The 8485-nt window shown below is 47.2% G+C and overlaps 1 pseudogene; it reads right to left on the bottom strand.

Moving 5' to 3' along the window:
- Nucleotides 1–6607: 6607 nt before the first annotated feature.
- LOC130115756 (uncharacterized) lies at nt 6608–7940 on the bottom strand (annotated as a pseudogene).
- Nucleotides 7941–8485: the final 545 nt, after the last annotated feature.

An 8485-nucleotide genomic window follows, 5' to 3' on the forward strand; every position in this document is an offset into this window, starting at 1 on the left:
ATAAAACCATGATTCAGGGTGTATAATTGAACTCAGCTTGACTTGAATGTGCAAATTGAACCCAGAGGGGCTGGAATCAAAACCCAGGACCCTCTCACGACGAGGCAACAGCACTCGTCACCGAGCCGCAATTAATTATCTGTCAGTACCGATGAAGAGGAGGGAGATGACGATAACCAGCTCGTCTGAAGGAGCTAATAACAGGAAACCTGCAGCTTTTGAACGAGATTACAAACAAACCGCAGGACTTTGATGTGTAACTGGAGTCCAGGCATCAAAGTCCCGAATAATCCAAAAACCAAAAGTTACCAAAACAACGTAACACAGCGGCGAACCGCAGCTTCACATTGTTCTCTTTCCTTTTTTCAACAACAACCCAAAGAAAAAGAAAACATAATGAGTTTTAAAAAAAAAAAACGAAAGGAGGAAATGTTCCACTGAATCCAGGGCACTTAACTCTTAAAATTTTAAAAAGACTACAGTGTCTCGTAAATAATTCAGGGCAAATTACTTTTTTTTTTTGTTTTAGGAAAAGAGGGAAGAAGAAAAAAAAACCCCCACATTTTTGTACAATTTTGCTGTTTATAATCCAAGAGAAAAGAAAGATGTGAAACTTTAATCTTTGATGAGCTGAGGAGTCGGGAAGCACCATCGCACAGTGAGCTCTGCTCCGTCCTGCAGAGCCCACGCCGTTTAATGGACTCCTATCGTTCCTCTGTTGGAAACAATATAGACAGTGGTTCAAATCCCAGCATTCCCAGTATTCCCAGTAATAACAATTAACTTGTATTGGATGTGACTCAGCTGTGAATTGTTTTTTTTTGGGGGAGGGGGTTTCCCCCTTTTTCTCCCCAGTTGAACTTGGCCAATTACCCCACGATCCGGGGAGGGCTGCAGACTACCACATGCCTCCTCCCATACATGTGGAGTCACCAGCCGCTTCTTTTCACCTGACAGCGAGGAGTTTCGCCAGGGGGACGTAGCACGTGGGAGGATCACGCTACTCCCCCCAGCCCCCCCCCCCCCCCCGAACAGGCGCCCCGACGGACCAGAGGAGGCGCTAGTGAAGCGACCAGGACACATCCGGCTTCCCACCCGCAGACACGGCCAGTGGTTGTCTGTAGGGACGCCCGGCCTAGCTGGAAGCCACATGGGGATTCAAACCAGCGGTCCCCGTGTTGGTAGGCAACGGGATAGACGGCTACACCACCCGGACGCCCTCTCAGCTGTGAATTTAAATGTTCTCAGGAGGAAGTGATTGTTACTTCCAGCCAGTTTTACTTTCAGCGTGGTATTTTTATCGGGGTTTTTTTTTTCCCCAAGTTACCACCCCTGCCGCCCTCTTCCTGTTTGATCTTCCCAGTCCTCTTTGCATCCTCCTCCAAGATTGTGACTCACAGCACATGTCCCCAAAACACACACACACACACACACACTAATCTCCATCAGCATCATGCCGTCTCTCGGTCACACTCGCACTCCTCGAATTTCCCGCCTGACTCCTACGGCGGCCCTCAGCCCCCCATCCTGCTCATCTCTTTGATGGGGGGGGGGATCAACAATCAGGGCATCAAACATAGCGTGACCCCCCCCCCCCCCCAATCCTATCCCATACACACACACACACACACACAGAGTCTCCAGGCTTTCCTAATCCCTGATTCGTTCCATTTTCCAGCTAGGCTGCATCCACACCCTGAAACATCAAAGACAGACTCCACTGCATCCTGCTACCGTCTGCCTGTGTGTGTGTGTGTGTGTGTGTGTGTGTGTGTGTGTGTGTGTGTGTGTGTCTGTGTGTGTGTGTGTGTGTGTGTGTGTGTGTGTTGTGCATGAGAGAGAGAGAGAGAGACAGGGAGAGAGAGAGGACGGAGAGACAGAGAGGACGGAGAGAGAGAGAGACAGGGAGAGATAACATGTTATGTGTTGACCTGTGTTTAGATGTTTGGAGAGTTGTGTGTCTCTACCAACGCCTCAGTGCACACAGTCGTGTCAGGTTCATGTACATACGTGTACCATGTATGTAGAGCGTCCTCCCGTGTTTGCAATCACTCGATAGGTTTCAGATTAAAAATGCATAATTGAAATTAACCAGGGCAACTCTCTCTCTCTCTCTCTCTCTCTCTCTCTCTCTCTCTCTCTCTCTCTCTCTCTCTCTCTCTCTCTCTCTCTCTCTCTCTCTCTCTCTCTCTCTCTCTCTCTCTCTCTCTCTCTCTCTCTCTCTCTCTCTCTCTCTCTCTCTCTCTCTCTCTCTCTCTCTCTCTCTCTCTCTCTCTCTCTCTCTCTCTCTCTCTCTCTCTCGTTTCAATTCAGTTGATGCTTTCATTGTTGCGACCAGCAAGGCCAAAGCACGTTACACACGGCAGCAGCAGCGGGGAGCAGGGTGGTCATTATGACAAATGTAAACAGCGGTGGTTTCCATCTAATATTAGAATTCAATTTAAAATCACATTTTAAATCCATTTGGGTGTAAGGAGAAAGGAAACCAACAGGAAATTGATAAAGGAGAGTTACACATTATTTTTCATGTGTGTGTATACATGCTGTGTGTGGTGTTTCTCTTTCTCCCTCTCACACACACACACACACACACATACACACACACACACACACACAGTTGGGAGTCCATTGATCTATTGATGCTGGCGCGGTGGTGCAATGGTTAGCGCGGTCGCCTCACAGCAAGAAGGTCCTGGGTTCGAGCCCCGGGGTAGTCCAACCCTGGGGGTCGTCCTCTGTGTGGAGTTTGCATGTTCTCCTCGTGTCTGCGTGGGTTTCCTCCGGGGGCTCCGGTTTCTTCCCACAGTCCAAAGACATGTAGTAGGTCAGCTGAATCGGCTGTACTAAATTGTCCCTTGTAGGTGTGTGTGTCTGTGTGTGTGTGTGTGTGTGTGTCAGACCTGTGATGGACTGGCGCCTGTCCAAGGTGTCTCCCCGCCTGCTGCCCAGTAACTACTGGATAGGCTCCAGCATCCCCACGACCCTGGGAGCAGGATAAGCGGTTGGGATAATGGATGGATGGATACCTTTATTTAGTATTTAAAAAGCAAACAAAAAACTTGTAGTCCAGTGGTTCTCAATCAGGTCCTCAGATACCACCAGTAATGTTGGTTTCGGTTCTTGTTGTTCCAGGTGTAAAACCTCCCTGGTTGGAGGCTGAATCACCGGAGCAACTGGTGAATGTAATGAGCCACCTGGTAACGTGGAAAATCATCAGTGCTGGCGGTCCTTGAGGACCTGATTGAGAACCACGAGTTTAGTCAATGTGAAGGGTTAAACTAGTTGGCTTCAAAGTGACAAATAAGACAATATGTATTCAGCCGCTGATCTGCATCGGTTAGACAATCTCACTGAAGAGAATATCCAGCCGGTGTGGATCAGAACCAGAATTTGTTTCATTGCCAGAGAAGTTTTCACATACCAGGAATTTTGACCCTGTGCATCGGGAATTATGACCTTCAAACAAAACAACATTGAAAACACAATAAAGGTTATCAGAGTAAGAACGAAGAAATTAAACTTAATATAAAAAGTAAAAAGATGATTAGGTGTGTATGAGGTTGGAGTTGAAAATTGAAATGCTGGATCTTTGTGTAAAAAGTAGTGCCAGTAAATTGGTTTTAACAGATATAAATAATAATATTATCTATATTATGTACTGGCCTGTCCAGGGTGTCTCCCGCCTGCCGCCCAATGCCTGCTGGGATAGGCTCCAGCATCCCCACGACCCTAATTAGGATAAGTGTCTTGGATAATGGATGGATGGATGGATACGGCATGGTGGCCCAGTGGTTAGCGCCGTTGCCTCACAGCAAGAAGGTCCTGGGTTCGAGCCTTGAAGGTTGTCCAACCTTGGGGGACATCCCAGGTCCGTCCTCTGTGTGGAGTTTGCATGTTCTCCCCGTGTCTGCGGTGGGTTTCTCCGGGTGCCCCGGTTTCCTCCCACCATCAGAAAGACATGCATGTTAGGGTTTATACTCCTGTCTGTGCCCCTGACCGAGGCAGGGCAAGACGAACTGGAGTTGGTCTCGGGGCGCTGCACGGCGGCTGCCCACTGCTCCTAGCTACACAGCTAGGTTGGCTTAAAAGCAGAGAAAGAATTGCCCCACAGGGATTAATAAAAGTAGTAAAAAAATATATTACATACAATATCTATATTTACATGAGAAACAGGACAGATCGATAGGTAATATGATGTAGTGGCTTCACTCTACAGTATTCGCCTTATACAGCACGCCCACTGAGGACGAGTGTAAATCGGTAAACTATTACATTACCTCCACCGTTACACATGTAACTTTTCCACGTACTTGGTTACATTTATGAGTTGCCCGCTGCAGCATGTTTGTGCAGCTAAACTGTTACACTAAGCGTTTCAAATGCAATCAAACTACGTGCAACAGCCAATGAGATTAGTCAGGATGTATAAACAGTGTTGAATAGCTGTTAAATATTCATCTTACTTTCTCATGTATCGACGATTTAATTACATTTCTAACCAGACTACATACAATAATAAGTTAATGGTCTATTCACCAGCAAAGACCAGACCATCAACAAGATGCATTTAAATGATTTGATGTGTGTAGTTCTTCTGCTTGCTGGCTGCAATGTGGGAGGCTTCATAGGGAATCCGCAGTAGCACCCGGGCAACGACAGACCCCCAAAACCTCCAATTACCGAGATAAGACAAGCGGATCTGTGTTCTTTAAGCTCTGAATGAGTGCAGCGATGATTCGTTTGGGAGGATGAGGTGTTCTGGATGCCGTTGTGGGAGGCTTAAGTGGCGGGTCCGATCCTGAAGGAGCATCCGGAGTAATGAACAGGAGAAATGCCAGAAAGGAGAGTATGTGGCGGAAATGATGGTGGAACCAGGATCAAGTAGCCACTTGTACAGACTCAGTGATTAGGGCCCCATGAATTCTGCGATGCAGAAAACATGGAAGAGAATGACGGAATTCGATAAAATGGAATTAACTGTAAAATGAGGAATGTCGTGGAATTTGCCAAAATGTGGATGCAGTTTATAAAAGTCAGGGTTTTCCCTACCATTATAAGTATTTTTTCACAGCGCCTAAGCCAATGACCAGGGGGGAAAAAAAACATGCTGAGGGTCTCGACCATGTTTTGATGTCCTTTATGGGTGCACTGCTGTAGCTTCTGTCCTGTGATTGCTGTCTGTGTACACACACACACACACACACACACACACACACACACACACACACACACACAGAGTCATGTTAAGATGCCCTCTGATGGCTAAGTCATCCACAAAAAAGGAGGAATTTGACACTAACAGCTAAATTTAGAGCTGAGCAATATCCAAACGACTGCCTTGAGTCAGGAAAACAACTATTCTGTAAGTCCTACCAACATAGGATTGACTGGACCCGTGAGAGCATGTGTGATGACCTACAATCAAAATTCCCATCAAAAACCGAGAGAGACAACAAGGCTAGCTAGAAGAGCTCATCACTTCAACAAACTCTCAGCAGTGCACCCACATCGGCAGATGCAAGACACGAGATCGCTGAAGACTTCGTGGCTGTATGCACGGAGTCGGACGTTCCACTGGAAGAAATTAAAACGCTACATTCGTTTCTGGTCAAGCATTGTAAACAAGGAAGCACTGTCTTTGATTCAAAAAATAGTGCAATATTGTCACAAATTCATTGATATGCATTAGATTTTAAATATTGTCTTATTGAATTGTTGACATTTATTCATCCACCACATGATTAGACACTATCTGGGGTGCTTGAATCATAAAACACAGAGTTCAGAAAAATTAAAAGGAAAACATGGAACTTAGGAAAAAAATAAAATGGAGGAAAAAACTAAAATGGATTTCACAGGGCCCTTAGTGATGAAAATGGGACCTGTCGATGTTATGCTGTGTGATTTCCGGAATAGCAAGTAGTTTGCGAGAGTCTCGGAAGGATTCAGTGGTGATTGGACTTTGAAGTAAAAGACAGATGTAGGCTCACCGGATTGATTGGTTTTTGTTTGCTTTAAGTAGAATACCATGGTGTCATCTGAGAAATAAGATAAATCTGGAATGCAAGCGGCGGTGGCGTGGGTCAAAATAAATGCTTGAGGTAGTGAATTCGGAGCATCTGAGGAAACTGGAAAAAAAAGTAAGCAAGAACATGGCTTCTAGAGTTTGAGCAACAGGAGGAGGGCGATATCCACCGTGGATGGTGTGGATGCAGACTGACAGCAAGTCGGCAGTAAGAGGAAGGCGCCAAGGTGTTTTAGCTGGCTCTTGACGTAGGAGTCCTTTGAGGAGTGAAGTTATCTGAACATGGCTGGAGGCCAGGCCCAGACTGCCGTTTATGAGTTTTGAGATGAAGCTGATGCCGCTGAGGTAAAACTTTGATGGTGTGTGTTTTAATAGCCGGAATGGGCGTAGGTAATGAAACAAGTCAAGGTGATGAGATTGAAAGGCAGTAAGGTTATGTGATACTGGTCATGAAAGTAATGGACACTTTTCCAAGCTGTCCAGTAGGATGAGATGGTTGAGGTTGATGGGCTACTGATGATGGAGTTCTGGGAGTTGACGATCAGGGGTAATTGAGCAGGATTTACAAGTTGATTGTCAGTGCTAAAAATGGAGGAAATGTGCATGAGGGGCCAAGCTTCTGAACTTCTGGCATTCATTTGCAAGCTTCAGGGGCCATTTTGCTGCAAGCCATCTTCCGTTGTAAAAACCCCAACACCAGCAGAAGGAGCAGCATTGGTGTACAGATGGGTGCCATGTGGGTGAGTCAGGTGGTTGTCGTAGAAGAAGGTGATTCCATTCCATTTGGTAAGAAGGTTGAGCCACAGATGGAGTTCAGCACAGCTTGAACAGTGCAGGGAGATGGAAGTCAAGAGTGATAGGATGGAAGAAGTGAGAGATAAAGGCTCACCCTTGGGGGATGATGCATAGGGTGAAGCTGAAGTGGCCTAGGAGGTCGAGAAGTTGGCATCTGGTGCAGCATGGGGCAAGGAGGAAATTGGAGATCAGAAGGCTGATTCAATTGTGCTTTTGACTGGGAGTGAAGCCTAAAACAGAAATGTGTTAGGAGTGATTCCGAGGAACTCAAGGGTTGTGGATGGGCCCTTTGTTTTCTCTACAAGACAGTGGAACCCCAAGGTCAGAGGGACCAGACCGGATATGGGTGGTGATGAGGGAGGGGAAATGCTGAAGAAATCGTCAAAGAGACGAGGAATGAAATCTTATTGTTGTTAGATAGGATCCAGCAAAAGCCTTCTGACAGGATGTCGAAGAATTAAGGGCTGTTTGCAACCGAATGTGAGCCTCACAGTGAAGTAATATGCACCTCACCAATGGACACCAAAGAATTGCCAGAAGTCAGGGTGGATAGGGAAAACTTTGAAAGTGCTGGTGATGTCCGCTTTTGAGAGCTGCAACCCTTCCTTGGAGAATTTGATGAGGGCGATGACATGGTTAATGGTGGCATAGTGAAGGGAGAAGTCTTCATTCAGAATTGAAGGAAGACGGAAGAGTTAGAATGACGAACGGGAGGATTAGTTGTAGACAAGGTGAAGTTGATGGTTGCCTGCTGGGCCGGAATGGCTTGAGAAGGAAGACTGGAGTTAAGTATGGGAGGAACTTGCTGTGGAGGAAAGCTGGGTGTTGGGATCATGGTGCCGATGGCTCCAGCTCACATGAGCTGCAAGGACTGGTGAAGCTGGGAGACAGAAGATCCTGGTATCCCGGTGCCAGGCACCCCAGCTTAAGCAAGCTGCTGTGGTTGCTGGAAGTGGGCAGGAGAAAGCGCTGGAATCCTGATGCTAAATGCCCTGGCTGAAGCAAGTTGCTATTTTTGCTGGAAGTGGATGAGTGGGAGCGCTTGCAACCTGATGCCAAATTCCCCAGCTAAAGCCAGCTGCTGTGGTTGCTGGAAGTGGACAGCTGGGGGCGCTGGCATCCCGGTGCCTAATGCACCATCTAAAGCCAGCTGCTGTAGTTGGTGAAAGTGGACTGCTGGGGGCACTGGCATCCTGATGCCAGGAGCCCCAACTGAGGCAGGCTAATGTGAGTGCTGGAGGAGGGCAGCTGGGGGTGCTGGCATCCTGGTGCCAAATGACCCGGCTGAGGCAGGCTGCTGTGGTTGCATGAAGTAGGCTGCATGGGGTGCTGGCATCCCAGTGCCAGGTTCTCCTGCAAAGGCTTGCTGTTGTGATTGCTGGAGCTAGATGGCAGCGGGTACTGTTTCATTTGCCCTGGATGATGTAGGCTGTTGGTGCTGGTGTTGAAAGGTGGAGGGTCCTGGATTTCTCGTGTTGGGCACGCCATCTGAAGTGTGTGACTGTGTTAAATATTGACTAGAGGTGGTTGCTGTAGCCTTGGTGTTATTTGTTCTGGCTGATGATCTTCATCTTTGAGCTGGAGGATATAATTTTGCTGTCCCTTTAACAGGAGCGCTGAGATCATGTTGTTGGGGTGTATGTGATGATGCTGGTGCTGACAGAG

Source organism: Lampris incognitus, chromosome 1 (genome assembly GCF_029633865.1).
Source record: "Lampris incognitus isolate fLamInc1 chromosome 1, fLamInc1.hap2, whole genome shotgun sequence".
Lineage (NCBI taxonomy): Eukaryota > Metazoa > Chordata > Actinopteri > Lampriformes > Lampridae > Lampris > Lampris incognitus.